The sequence below is a fragment of the Miscanthus floridulus genome, chromosome 9, assembly GCF_019320115.1.
Source record: "Miscanthus floridulus cultivar M001 chromosome 9, ASM1932011v1, whole genome shotgun sequence".
NCBI classification, from domain to species: domain Eukaryota; kingdom Viridiplantae; phylum Streptophyta; class Magnoliopsida; order Poales; family Poaceae; genus Miscanthus; species Miscanthus floridulus.
In genome coordinates this window covers 31,263,216-31,277,193 of record NC_089588.1, presented here as the reverse complement: position 1 = coordinate 31,277,193, position 13,978 = coordinate 31,263,216, and the positions used below count along the sequence as shown (strand labels likewise).

General features: G+C 47.6%; 1 long non-coding RNA gene and 1 pseudogene across 1 annotated transcript; both read right to left on the bottom strand.

The window, feature by feature from the left end:
• Positions 1-5,348: 5,348 nt before the first annotated feature.
• LOC136482764 (uncharacterized) lies at positions 5,349-6,183 on the bottom strand. Its single transcript, XR_010765192.1, has 3 exons — positions 6,044-6,183; positions 5,792-5,956; positions 5,349-5,590 (listed from the first exon to the last, which is right to left on the bottom strand). It is a non-coding gene; the product is annotated as an uncharacterized lncRNA (long non-coding RNA).
• A 177-nt stretch (positions 6,184-6,360) lies between these two features.
• LOC136479589 (uncharacterized) lies at positions 6,361-8,898 on the bottom strand (annotated as a pseudogene).
• Positions 8,899-13,978: the final 5,080 nt, after the last annotated feature.

The following is a 13,978-nucleotide window of genomic DNA, read 5'->3' as shown; positions in this document are numbered from 1 at the left end:
GAATAATTTTAGAAAGGACTATTCACCCCCCCTCTAGTCCGTCATTTCGACCCTACAACCGGCGGGGTGTGGGACGGCGAGGCGGGCGTGGCACCGGCGCGGTGTGCGACGGCGTGACACAGGCGAGGCGGGCACGGCACCGGCGGGGTGTGGGACGGTGTGACGTGGGGAGAAGCGGGAGGGTGGGGACTAGCAATAATTGAGTAGCATGGGGTGTCAACTTGGGCTAGTAGTCCAAAAAAGTCTCCCCTCAAGAAATTACAACCCAAACCAACTTTAATCCATAATTGGGACAAAAAAGAGCTCACTAATGTCTAGTCCCATCTAACCAAACTGGAGAGTTACTATACTTGCTCTAACCTCTAGATCAACCAAAGCCCGGTGGGCCGCGTTTGGTTTGGTACGCAACTACCAAGATAAGCCAGGCCAGGTCCATTTGAATTATATATATATTTTTTTCAAATAAAAACTGACGAGTGGGTCATGATGTAAAGGCGTGATGAGTCACCAAGTTGGCCACTCAGTGATTCTGTGCAGCCTGGCTTAAATAGCCAACGTCTGCCTAGCCTTGCATCGTTTGACGCTCGCAGGTCAACGCCTCTGGAGCTGGAGCAATAACGATGCTTGTAGGCCGGCCCTCCGGCTTGTCGGAGAGGAGCGAACTACAACAATGCCAGATCTGCAACGCCTGCTGTCTATTCTTCTCCGTCCTATCGTGGTAAAGTTCCATCACATTTTTTTGCAAGCTTTAGTTTGGAAAACTCTAGTTTAACTTGAGTTTTGAAGGCCTTTTGTGTTTTCGAAAGCAATCTCGGTCGGTGCATGCGGCCACGTCGAAGCAGGCAGCAACAAAATGGCGGATTCCTGCTCTGCAATTTGTAACGAGGCTGCAAGTTTTCCTTTCAGCAGGTAAGTGCAAACTCAGTTTATGGTTTTGCTGGATTGGATGAGGGCCAGTCAGTTAACTTGTTCATCAGCGAAATTTTCATGTGGCCAGGTGGGTAAGCAGTTCTGGATCTGACACAAGCACAAAGAAGAGTTCATTCTTCTATATATACTATTCCCAACAAATTACTCATACAATGAGAAGTTAAGTCGCCCAACAAATACTTCATCTCCACTTCGACCTAGAGTTCCGGTAAGCAGGACAGGACGCTTTCTCGTTCTTCTCCCGTCGTCCTTGCTTCTTCCCCTCTGATCTCTTCCTTCTCCTTTCTCCTTTCTCCTTCCTTCTTTCTCCTAAAAAATGGAGGAGTTCGATCAAGGGGGCTCCATTGCTTTTGCTTATGGGACAGTTGGAGGAGGGGGCCGTCCCAGCACTGAATAATCTGCCCATCTATGACCTATTGACTGACATCTGTCTGTCTCTGTTTCGTTTTTTTGATGGAACTGTCTGTCTCTGTTTCGTTGCCATGCATGTTGATGGGTACTCTCCTTCCCTTGATGATGATGCGTTGATGCTGGTACATTAATTGTTTTTGCAGAAGTTGAGGGCCAACGACGAGTGACTAGATCTAGTGGTGTGGAGCCGATGCAATGGGAGTAATCAGAGGCGGAGCATGGTGGGCAAAAATGGCCTCCCGGGCTGTGCTGCTAGCGCCTGAGTAGGGAGTGTAGCAAGCACGGCTGCGTGCCTGCGTCGGGAGAGCGAGAGCCCCCTCCTCCGTCTATCATCTATAGGGATGAAAACGGTATAGATATTTTTCGACCGTATTCGAAACCGAATCCGTTTAGATGGGTTGAGATCTATCCGTATCCGAGTCCGGAAATCCAACATCCGATACTATATCTGTATCCGAATACTCAAATCATATATTTATGATGTCGATATCCAATCGTATCCTATCCGACATAGTTGACACTATCCGTATTCGAATCCGAATCCGGACAGAAATATGAAAACAAATGTAATATCGGTGATATCCGTCCGTATCCGATCCATTTTCATCCCTAATCATCTATGCGGGGCTGGGCTCAGAAGTTTGGTGCGGGCAGGCCTGCTCTCAAGTCTTTGTTCGCTAAAGAAACACACGTGCGGCCCAACTAAGGTTACGTGCAGCGGTGCAGGACTCTATGAACAGCCCAACTAGAGAAACCAAAATGTTTCTAAAAAAAAACTAGAGAAACCGAAATGCCGCGCGAATCAGACCACATTATTGTATTCCGGCCGGAAACGACGACGGTCATGATCCGCGCGGCACCCAGTGGTTGTCATAAGAAGAATCGACCCCAAACCCTAATGGTTGTTGGCAATGAAGACTCGACCATTCATTTCATCAGCTCCGCGCCTCCACCTCCTCAAAAGGTATGAGATATTTTTTCTTTTTTTTCTGCTGGGATTCATTCGTGTGATAAATTTGGTTCTTTAGATTGCTGCACAATTTCTCCACCCTATTATTCAAAAAAAAAAATACTCCACCCTATTTGGCGCATCCAATTCTACTTGGTTTGTTCATTTCGAGCTATGCAAGTGCTATGCGTGAGGTTCTTTTTTTGTTTCGTCCGATATATTCTCTTATTACCGCACCCTGGTTGTTCAACTTCCTTTCAAGTTGTTGCAACCTGTATATCAAACGCTTGTTTTGTTTCCAAAACATGCATGGCAGTTGTTGCAACCTGCCCAATTTCTTTAGTTTGCTGCACAATTTCTCCACCCTAATGGTGTGTTTGGTTTAAGAAATGAGGTTGTCCATGTTCTTCTTACTCCTCACCTTTTTGTTTGGTTTGTGGAATGCATCACCATCGCATTACTCATAAGCTAATAATTAGTATATGCATGAGAATTGGGTTAGTTCCACCAAAATTCTTAGGATGAACTCATAATACACCACCTCACGACGCATGTGATGATTCCACCAACCAAACACAGCGTCTGTTCATCTAAAGCCCCAGCCGCCTTTGGAGCATGACGATGTTATTGGACTCGCGGCCCTTGGCGGCAAGGCTGGTTAGGACCTCGGTCACGGCATGGTCTGGGCACCGCATGAGCTATGCAAGACTGGACTAGGCGACTAGCAAGTAGCAACGACGCAGGGCCAGGCCCGCACATGAGTAAAATATAATTAATGAAGTTATTTATTGAGCGTGTAGTCATTCCAGTAGTTTTTACAATGAAGAACTTCACTGGAATACCTCTCTTTTCCCAAGGCTTAGGATCGAATAACCGAATGATCTCTCTAAGCAATTCAAAACATTTGTTGATGATGATGTACGCCTAAATATTACCATACATGTGCAGAGGGTGTCAAGCAATTTTCTTTAATCAGGGCAATATGCAGCGTTCAACTTCGCTTGACTCTTGCAGCCGCCATATGGTATACTCTCATTTTCCTTTGTCCTGCTAAAATTAGTCACTCTTTTTCCCAATTCTGATGATGATCTTGTCTCGTTGATATTCTTAATAGTGGGCACCCGGCACTACAACAACTTTTATGCGCGCCGCTTCTGAAAAATATGTGAACAAGGCAGAGGTAATTTAGTTTATTCATTCCCCTTTTTTTTACTTTGCTAGGATACTTATTTTACATGTATAAGGGCAATATTTTTCATGTAGTACTAAACAAAATCGTTTATGCCATTATGTTTAAACATTGTGTAAATGATCTAAACGGTAAACAAAGGGTGAAGCTGATATGAACAAGGATTTTTTCGGTGCTTTTGCAGGGTTCTACCATTCCTATTCCTATGAGAATTGAGGAAACTAAATGCAATGATAACGGCGGTGATGGAACTACTAGGCCTGTCCCGAATAGCCTTCCGGGCCCAGTGACATGGATCTTCCGAGAACAAACGTATGTGGTTTTTCTGTCCTTCTCTCCCTCTAGGTCTGGGTTCCCCCACAAAGGTCTTGGCATTTGATTATTATTATCTTGATCGTCTTGTTTATGCCTACCAGCAGGGAGTCAATAGTCATCCAATTTCGATCGCTTCAGAAACAATAAATGATAAGAAGGAGGTAATTTGTTCTATTCCCTGTTTACCTCTCTGGCCACCATTCAGCACCAAAATTAACTACCACAACGTAGTCAGATTTCTTAGCCAATTAATTTTCATGTAGCTCTTTCCGTAGTCCACTGCTACACCTGTCTCTTTTATCCTCAATTTGTTTAATTATCTCCTTGCGTTGTTTGAAATGCAGGATTTCGTGGCTTCCATCGACACATGCCTCAGGACAATTCTGATTCCAGTATACATATTTTTATGCGGTTTAGCAATTACCGCATACGCAAAACAGATGTTAAGTCACACCTTGATCCAAGTCATTGCCGGAGGAATGCCCATATCATTTATTACAGTCGGCATTCTAGCATGTCTTACTTCCAGCTTGAAGAACAGCAAGTCAATTGATGGTGCTCACTACTGGAGGCCGCGGCTTTGCCGAGTGTTTTTACACTCGGCAAAGAGCCCTTTGCACTCGGCAAAGGCTTTGCCGAGTGTAGCACTCGGCAAAGTCCGCTCGGCAAATTTTTTCTCGGCAAAGGGTCTTTGACGAGTGCTTTTTATCGGGGCACTCGGCAAAATAAAAAACAATTTTACCGAGTGCTTGGGGCGGCACTCGGCAAAATATTTTCGGCCGTTCCACATTGCCCGTTAACGGTTGTTTTGCCGAGGGGCTGACCCAGCACTCGGCAAAAAAACAAAATTTATTTTTTTTAAAAATTACTTTGCCGAGTGCCCAAGTCTAGGCACTCGGCAAAGTTTTTTAATTATTTTTTTAAAAATTACTTTGCCGAGTGCCCCTGTCCAGGCACTCGGCAAATTTTTTTTATTTTTTTAAAAAAAATACTTTGCCGAGTGCCCCAGCCCAGGCACTCGGCAAAGAATTTCTGGATTTTTTTTTAAAAAATACTTTGCCGAGTGCCCCTGCCCGGGCACTCGGCAAAGTTTTTTTTATTTTTTTAAAAAATTACTTTGCCGAGTGCCCCAGCCCAGGCACTCGGCAAAGAATTTCTGGATTTTTTTTAAAAAATACTTTGCCGAGTGCCCCTGCCCGGGCACTCGGCAAAGTTTTTTTTTATTTTTTTAAAAAATTACTTTGCCGAGTGCCCCAGCCCAGGCACTCGGCAAAGAATTTCTGGATTTTTTTTAAAAAATACTTTGCCGAGTGCCCCTGCCCGGGCACTCGGCAAAGAATTTCTGGAATTTTTTTGGAAAAAACTTTGCCGAGTGCCTTGTCCATGGCACTCGGCAAAGACCCCGAGAATTGTAATTTTTTTTTACATTCCATTGTAACAGACAATATATATATATATATATATATATATATATATATATATATATATATATATATATATATATATATATATATATATATATATATACATCAATCATCACATCTATATCACCAACATGCATTATATATCACAAGCACACGCATATTTAATAAATCCATCACAAATTCACCAAAGTTCAACATCACAAGTTTATTATTACAAGTTCGACATCACAAAGTTCAACATCTCTACTGCGGCGACGGAAACTGCAGGTGTGGCCCCCTGGACAGCGGTGAAGGACCGGACTGCGGCGAAGGGTTGACGTGATCAGCCGTCGGTGACACGCTAGCGGGATTGTTTGAACCCGCCGACGGAGGCTGCACAAAAGAGAAGAGATTGCATGTGTTAGACTAAAAATTGAAAATTTCGGCAGCACCTCCCCTGCACGGGGAGGTTTCCAACCTGCAAGAAACAACGGCACGAAGGCCGACAATCACAACGGCACGAAGGCCGACAATCACAATGGCACGAAGGCCGACAATCCCAACGGCACGAACGCATTAAACTTCCATACTCACAGGAGTGAAGTGTCGAACCGGAGCTGGAGCTGGCAACTGCACTTGGACACCCGATGCTTGCCCGATGGTTTGCATGATCTGATACATGTCCGCCATCTGCTTCTTCGTGGCCTCCAGCTCTGCGGTCAGGTGCGCTTGCGTCTCCCTTGTCTCTGCCAGCTCGGCCTGCAGTGTTTCAATCACATGTTTCAGTATTGCAAATCTGATCAATGTGTGTAACGTTCAATGTACGACGTGTGAAACCAGAATTACCTGAAGTTCGTCGACCCGCGACAGTGTTGGAGTAGGCCGTGCACGTATGGGAAGGCTTCTGGCCGTGCTCCGTGCCCTCACGTCGGAGAGAGAGGGTGCAGAGCTCGAGGAGTCGGCGCCGTCTGCAATCCACAACCGCCCGTGCTTCCTGCCTTGCCCCAGCCTCCCGCACCCTCTGAAAGAAGGGTATCATGTTCGTGCGAGGTAGGATCCCTTGATTGATGCCACTCTTGACGAACAAATTCCCTGTACCAAAGAGAATCAATGGGGTTCGATACAGAACAGTGACGTCGTATTGAAACAAGTTCGTTGAGAACTTACTTAATGAATGGCGCAACCTCGACAAGGTTGGTGAACACATATAGCGTGATTCTACGCCACTCTTCTGGATCCAATCTCTTGGGGGTCGATCCACTTGCGCTGCCTAGTTGGCATTTGAAAAGGCTGAGGGTCGATTCAACTTCGCCAGCATTGTAACGAGGGGGTGGATTATGCTTGCTAGGAAGGTTCGGCTTGTAGTAGGATGTCGTGAAGTTTGCAACCTCCTCCCGAATGCTTGCCTCTGCAATGGAAGCCTCAATTCTGGCTTTATTTGTACATTTCTTGCGAAGAGTCTTTAGACATCGCTCGATTGGATAGCACCAACGGGCCTGCACGGGCCCCCCCAACCGTGCCTCGGTCGGGAGGTGCACAATTAGATGCTGCATCGGCAAGAAGAAGCCGGGTGGAAAGATCTTCTCAAGCTCACAGACCAACTCAGGTGCCATAGTTTCCAATTCTGTAATGATGGTCGAAGATAGCTCCTTGGCACAAAGCTGGCGAAAGAAGTAGCTCAACTTTGCCAGCACTAGCCAGACATGCTCAGGGACATAGCCTCGAACCATCGACGGAAGTATGCGCTCAATCCATATGTGGTAGTCATGACTCTTCATCCCGTTGACTCGCAGAGTCTCTAAGTTCACTCCCCTGCTCAGATTCGCTGCATACCCATCAGGGTACATTAAATTCTTGATCCATCGAAGTACTTCCCTCCTTTGATCGATTTTCAAGACATAGGGGGCCCTAGGCCTTCTCCACTGCTTTCCTGTTGCAGGAGGCCGCATCTCTAGGTTTGGCCTATCGCACAACGTCGCCAGGTCCACTCTAGCCTTAGGGTTGTCCTTAGACTTGTCAGTGTCCATGAGCGTTGCCCAAAGTGCCTCGGCGATATTCTTTTCAGTGTGCATGACATCAATGTTATGGGGCAGTAGGAGGTCATCGAAATAGGGGAGCCTCGTCAAGCCGGACTTATGAGTCCACATATGTTGCTCACCATATCCCACGAAACCACCATCTTCGTTGGGCATGAGAGCATCTATCTGAGCACGAACCTCCGCCCCAGTCCTCAAGTGCGGTCTAGGGTCCATCGCTTTGACACCTTTCGTAAAGCTCTTGACGTCTTCTCTGAATGGATGGTCAAGAGGGAGGAATTGACGATGTTTGTCGAACGACGAATACTTGCCACCCTTCTTCAACCATATGAACCTCACAGCTTCCTTGCATATTGGGCATGGGAACTTCCCCTGAACACACCAGGCGCACATTAACCCATACGCCAGGAAGTCGTGCAGGGAGTAGTGGTACCAGACGTGCATTTTGAAGCTAGTCTTCGTAGCTCGGTCGTATGTCCACACCCCTTTGACCCAAGCATCGATCAACTCATCTATCACAGGCTCCATGAAGACACCCATATTACTCCCTGGGTGTCCAGGGATTATCAATGACAGGAACACGGTATGTTGTTGAAAGGAGACACCGGGGGGGAGATTCAGGGGGATGACGAACACGGGCCAACATGTGTATGGTGCAGCCATCATGCCATATGGATTGAACCCATCTGTTGCCAGCGCGACACGTACATTACGAGCCTCCTCTGCTTTGAGAGGATGCTGCAAATTGAAGTACTTCCATGCATCAGCATCGGATGGATGTACCATCTTCTTAGGATTGTATCGTGTGCCGTTTTTGTGCCATGTCATCTGTTTCGCGGATTCCTCAGTCATGAATAGCCGTTGGAGCCTCGGCAGGAACGGAAGGTGTCGTAGGACTCTCATGGGGATCTTAAGCTGCCTCCTCTGGCCATCGCCTGAGTCTACCTCCACGTACCTGGAGGATTTACACTTCGGGCAGTACTTTGCATCCGCGTGTTCTTTCCTAAATAGGACGCACCCCTTCGGACACACATGTATCTTGTCATACGGCATCTTAAGTGCAAGAAGAAGCTTCTCTGACTCGTACAAGTTCTTTGGCATAATGTGTGTCTTCGGTAGCATATCGCTCCACACGGCCACCATCTTGTCGAAGCCTTCTCGACTTAGGTTTAACTCGGCCTTCAACCCCATTACGCGACCAATGGCGTCCAACTGAGAAACATTAGTATGATCATGAAGGGGTCTCTGTGCCGAGTCCAACATCAGGTAGAAGGCATCTGCGGCAGCCTCCATCTCCTCCTTGTCACGTCCTTCAGCGAACTGAGCTTGGTGCATGTCATCCAGCATGTCTGCTACCCCGGCATCATCATCGAAAGCCTCGAGCCGTGGTCTCACCACCTCCTCCCTGATACGATCGGCTTCACCATGGTGGATCCACCGGTGGTAGCCCGGAGTAAATCCAAACTTCACAATATGTTTACCCATGGTTAACCTATCTTTCCTTCTTCTGTTGTCACAACCGCTGCACGGACAAACCACTAGAGAATGGCCTCCGGCACTCTCACCAAATGCATGCTATAAGAATTCTTCGACCTTGACTATAAACAGCAAGTCGTAATCGTGCTCGTCTCTCTGGAGCGTGTACATCCACTCACGGTCCTCCATCCTTTAACAGACGTATCAGCACATATGAGTCACCATCAATTGCATCTACGCGGTGTCCCTACTCTCTAATAGGTGAGGATAGGTCCTAATCCCACCTGTGGATCCGTAGATGAGGTTAGTTTCCATGCTCCGCTCCTATCCGAGACGGAATTTCGGCAGCACCTCCCTGCTGTTCTCCCGATACACGTCCTGCAAGGGAGAGTGTGTATCCGGAGAACAACAGGGGGTGATGCCGAAACACCGTCTCGGACCGGAGCGGACCATGAAAACTAATCCATCTACGCATCCGCGGGCTGTCCAAAAAACGTGGACAATCCGAAACAGAAATGCTCGCAGATATGCAAAGATCTGCATACCTCCAAAGATATCTCTTTCGGACGGGAGACGCCTAACTAGGCTACACCGATCTACGACGACAGACAAGCGGAAAAAGAGATGATTTATACCTAGGGTGTCGGTGAAGTCAGGCTAGCGAGGCAGTGGCGAGTCGACGCAGTGGCGAGGCGACGTAGTGTAGGCAGACCCGCGACGCCGACAAAAACGATCGGGGACCTCCGGGTCACCTCCGATAGGTCCTGCTCTACGAAAGAAGAAACACGACACTATAAGTTCAAAATTTCGGTAGCACCTCCCTTGCACGGGGAGGTTTCCAAAACCTGCAAAAAAACAACGGCACGAAGGCCGACAATCACAAATGGCACGAAGGCCGATAAGAACAGCGGCACGAAGGCCGACATCACAACGGCACGAAGGCCGACAAACGGAGAAAGGGTGGATATACCTTGCCCACGCTCGTAGGCGGTTCGGTGACGGTAGGGGCGTCGACGGGACGGGCACACGGAGAAGACGGCCGAGGCACCTCCTCCTCCCCTCTACCTCGGCTTCCTCCCCCTCTCCCCTTCTCCTCCTCCTTCCTCTCCTCCTCCTTCTTCCTTTTTCTTCTCTTTTTTCCTTCTCCTTTTCTTCCTTTTCCTTTTCTTTCTTTCTCTTCTTTTTTCTTCCTTCTTCTTCCTTCTTCTCCTTACTGCTGCTTCCTCCTCCTTCTTCCAAGCCGGCGGCAAGAGCAGGGGCGCACGGGGCCGGCGCGTGCAGGGGAGGACAGCCGCGCGCGCCGGCGGTGGCAGCACGCGCGGACGGCGGCGGCGGGCAGCGCTGACGGCGGCGGCGCGGCCGGGCTGGGGGGGTACTCGGGGGTGGGGGCGCGCGGTGCGGGGGCTCGCCGGCGTGGCGCGCCGGGGAGCCGCGCGGCTGGGCTGGGGGTGCTCGGGGGCGGGGGCGTGCTCCGGGGGCTCGCCGGCGTGGGCGCGCCGGGGAGCCGCGCGGCCGGGCGGCGGCTGGGGGTCCTCGGGGCGGGGGCGCGCCGGGAGCCGCGCGGCGGGGCTGGGGGTTCGGGGGCGGGGTCGCGCCGGCGTGGGCGCGCCGGGAGCCGCGCGCCGGGCTGGGGGTGCTCGGGGAGGGGGCACGCGGTGGCGGGGCTCGCCGCGCGGCGGAGCGGGCGTCGGGGTGCTCGGGGGCGCGGTCTCGCCGGTGGGCGCGCTGGGGAGCCGCGCGGCCGGGCTGGGGGCTGCTCCGGGAGAGCGGGGGCGCGCGGGGGCGGGGGCTCGCCGGCGTGGGCGCGCCGGCGCGGCGGAGCGGCGCGGGCGGCGCTGGCCGGCAGGGGAGGCGCGGCGGGCGTCGGGACAGAGCAGGCGGCTAGGGTACTGGGGGTGGGGGGATTTTGGGCCGGCGTTTTTATTTAAAAAAAAATTTGCCGAGTGTAAGCCCCTTGAGCACTCGGCAAAATTTTTTTTTAATTTTTTAAAACTTATTTTGCCGAGTGCCAGCGTCAGGCACTCGGCAAAAATTTTTTTTATTTTCGAAAATCAGCTTTGCCGAGTGCCTTCTGGGCCGGCACTCGGCAAATTTTTTTTTTTTTGATTTTGGGCCCAAATTTTTTTCTGTGGCCTTGTGACAGTATTTAAAACTCTATTTTAAAATTTGGGGCAATTTTGACTTTTTTTTTATATATTTCATAAGTTTATTTTGTTTCGTCTAATTGTTTGGGATATTTCAAATTTAAACTGCAGGTACATGGAATAATGGACTTTGGTCATCTAAAAATTGATACTCATGATATTTAGGGTATGTTTAGGCCGTATCCAGAAAGTCACATGAAATCTCGAGTATCTCGTTGACGTAACATGTCGAGGTACTTGCCGGAAATGTGATTTTAAATTATATAAAATGCAAACGAAGTCCGAAAATCATGAAACTTGTCGAGGCGTCGTGTTATCACATGTGGAGGCTGTGGTAAAAAATTTTAAAGGTTTCGAGCAAATTGTGACGTCGGATGCCAAAAACCCAGACATCTCCACATGTGATCTCCAAAAAATTTTAAAGGTTTCGAGCAAATTTTTTACCACAGCCTCCACATGTGATAACACGACGCCTCGACAAGTTTCATGATTTTCGGACTTCGTTTGCATTTTATATAATTTAAAATCACATTTCCGGCAAGTACCTCGACATGTTACGTCAACGAGATACTCGACATTTCATGTGACTTTCTGGATACGGCCTAAACATACCCTAAATATCATGAGTATCAATTTTTGGATGACCAAAGTCCATTATTCCATGTACCTGCAGTTTAAATTTGAAATATCCCAAACAATTAGACGAAACGAAATAAACTTATGAAATATATCAAAAAAAGTCAAAATTGCCCCAAATTTTAAAATAGAGTTTTAAATACTGTCACAAGGCCACAGAAAAAAATTTGGGCCCAAAATCAAAAAAAAAAAAAAAAAATTTGCCGAGTGCCATGGGGGGCACTCGGCAAAGTGGGCTTTGCCGAGTGCCGGCCCAGAAGGCACTCGGCAAAGCTGATTTTCGAAAATAAAAATTTTTTTTGCCGAGTGCCTGACGCTGGCACTCGGCAAAATAAGTTTTAAAAAATTAAAAAAAAATTTTGCCGAGTGCCCAAGGTTTACACTCGGCAAAATAAGTTTTTAAAAATAATAAAAAAAAATTTTGCCGAGTGCCATCCGTTAGGCACTCGGCAAAGTCTGACGGCAGATGCCCGCCGTCACGGGCCGGCCACCTTTTGCCGAGTGGGACTTTTGCCGAGTGCCGCGGCACTCGGCAAAGCCTAGATTTGCCGAGAGCCAGGCTTTGCCGAGTGCATGGCGCTCGGCAAAGCCACCTTTGCCGAGTGCTTGATTTTGCCGAGTGCGGCACTCGGCAAAATTTTTCTTTGCCGAGTGTCCCGATAAAAAGCACTCGGCAAAGTCTCAGCCACTCGGCAAAGTACAGTTTTCCAGTAGTGGCTGCATTTCAAATCGTTAAATGGCTGCTGCTTCCAGTTGTGCTATTCCCTACCACGCTATTTTGGATGTCACTGCGTTTTGCTGTGAAAATCTCTATTTTTTTTGTATGCCCCTTGGATCTATAAGCGACCTTGCAATACTGTTTGCGTGGTATTGGTATTTCTGCATTGAGCAGCCAAAGGTACAGTGACTTTGTTCATAATGTATAGTAGTTGATTTTACACAAGGAAATGTGTTGTCCAAAGGCAACATGAATGTAGTTTAATATTCCCTTTTCCTCTTTCAGATTCCTGACAGGTATCAATGAAGATAGTGTGGGAGAAGATGTTTTCGCCACCGCTTTAGACCGGGTGAGCATCCTACCTGTTTATGTTTTGGATAAAATGTTGAGGTCAAACAAGTTTGAGTACCAATAGCTTCTAAGATATTATTAGTTTGATGATTCATAGACTAGTCTTAAAAATACTTACTAAAAGTACATTTTTTATGCGTGTACAATCATAACAGAAAATCTTAGTCATCAAAGCTATGCTTTGTAGACTTCCCGTCCAAAACAACAGAATTTTTTAAAAAACTAGAGGAAGTAGGAGTTCAGGCATCCTAGGAGTAGCTTGGTGTTCGTAAAGTGGACAAACAGAACGTGCATATTTGTTGAAGTGAAAATAAAAAGATACTGCGAGAGAACATAACTTTGCATGACTACTGTTTTTACTATCCTGCAGACTAACTTATATGCTGTTCAAATCTATCATGTGTATCAGGCATCTGCACAATCCGAGTGAGATGAGACTAACGTTGTACCCAATGGCTCAAGCGAACTGCACATTTATGTTATGTACTTTGTGGTGGCTTGCTTTATTACGACAGAAAAAGAATAATTCAGGTCGGCAGGGTTGGAGCTGATATGGCAGGTGGTCAGCCAAAACTGTAATGTAATGTCCGAGAAGCCATGATTCTTTCCATGTACTAGAAAACTTTTTGAAGGATCGAGGATAGAGATGTAGTCAAGACCTGTTTTTTTGTTTGCTTCCGGTGTAGGAGTAGTATAACGATGGTTTCTCTCATGTTTTTCTGGGTCTTTTTTTTGTTTGTTTTCTTCGTTGCTGTGCCCCCCACCCCCCACACCCACACCCACCCACACACACACCGGATGTCTATATTTCAGAACGTTTGAATCCTTATAGCATCTTCCGAAAGATTATTATCTCATTCCCAATACCAAAAATATGTAACATAAGAGATTATGGTTGCTCCAGCACATTACACATCATATCCCCAATACTACCCAAAAGTTTTGAGAAGCCAAAGCCTCTTCATAGTCCTCGTTGGAGTCTCTCGCAAGGATATCTTCATAAGGGCCAAACTCCTTGTAGGATTACTCCGTGGATCACCCATGGGCGTTCCCCATGACCAAGTGGGTCTTCATATGGCTTTCTCCCGGACCGCTCCCCACTGTCTTCACTATAGAGAGCTTCGGCCAAAAAGACCTCTCATCCCTCGTAAACCACCAATAATCTCTCCATAAACTTGGTTAGAGAGGTCTTGCAAGACTTACAAGACAAGAAATGTACAACCTTGGTGTATGCAACCACCGACAAGCAAAGAGGTGTGCAAACCTGTCGATGTTTTGTCACCCGACGAATGAATTTATACGTATGTTGCGCTACTCTAGTAAGACGATGGTAGCATCTAAAGACACAAGGAATTATACTGGTTCAGACCGGAGCCCTACGTCCAGTCTCAGAGATAGTTTGAGTGTGTGTTTCTCGATT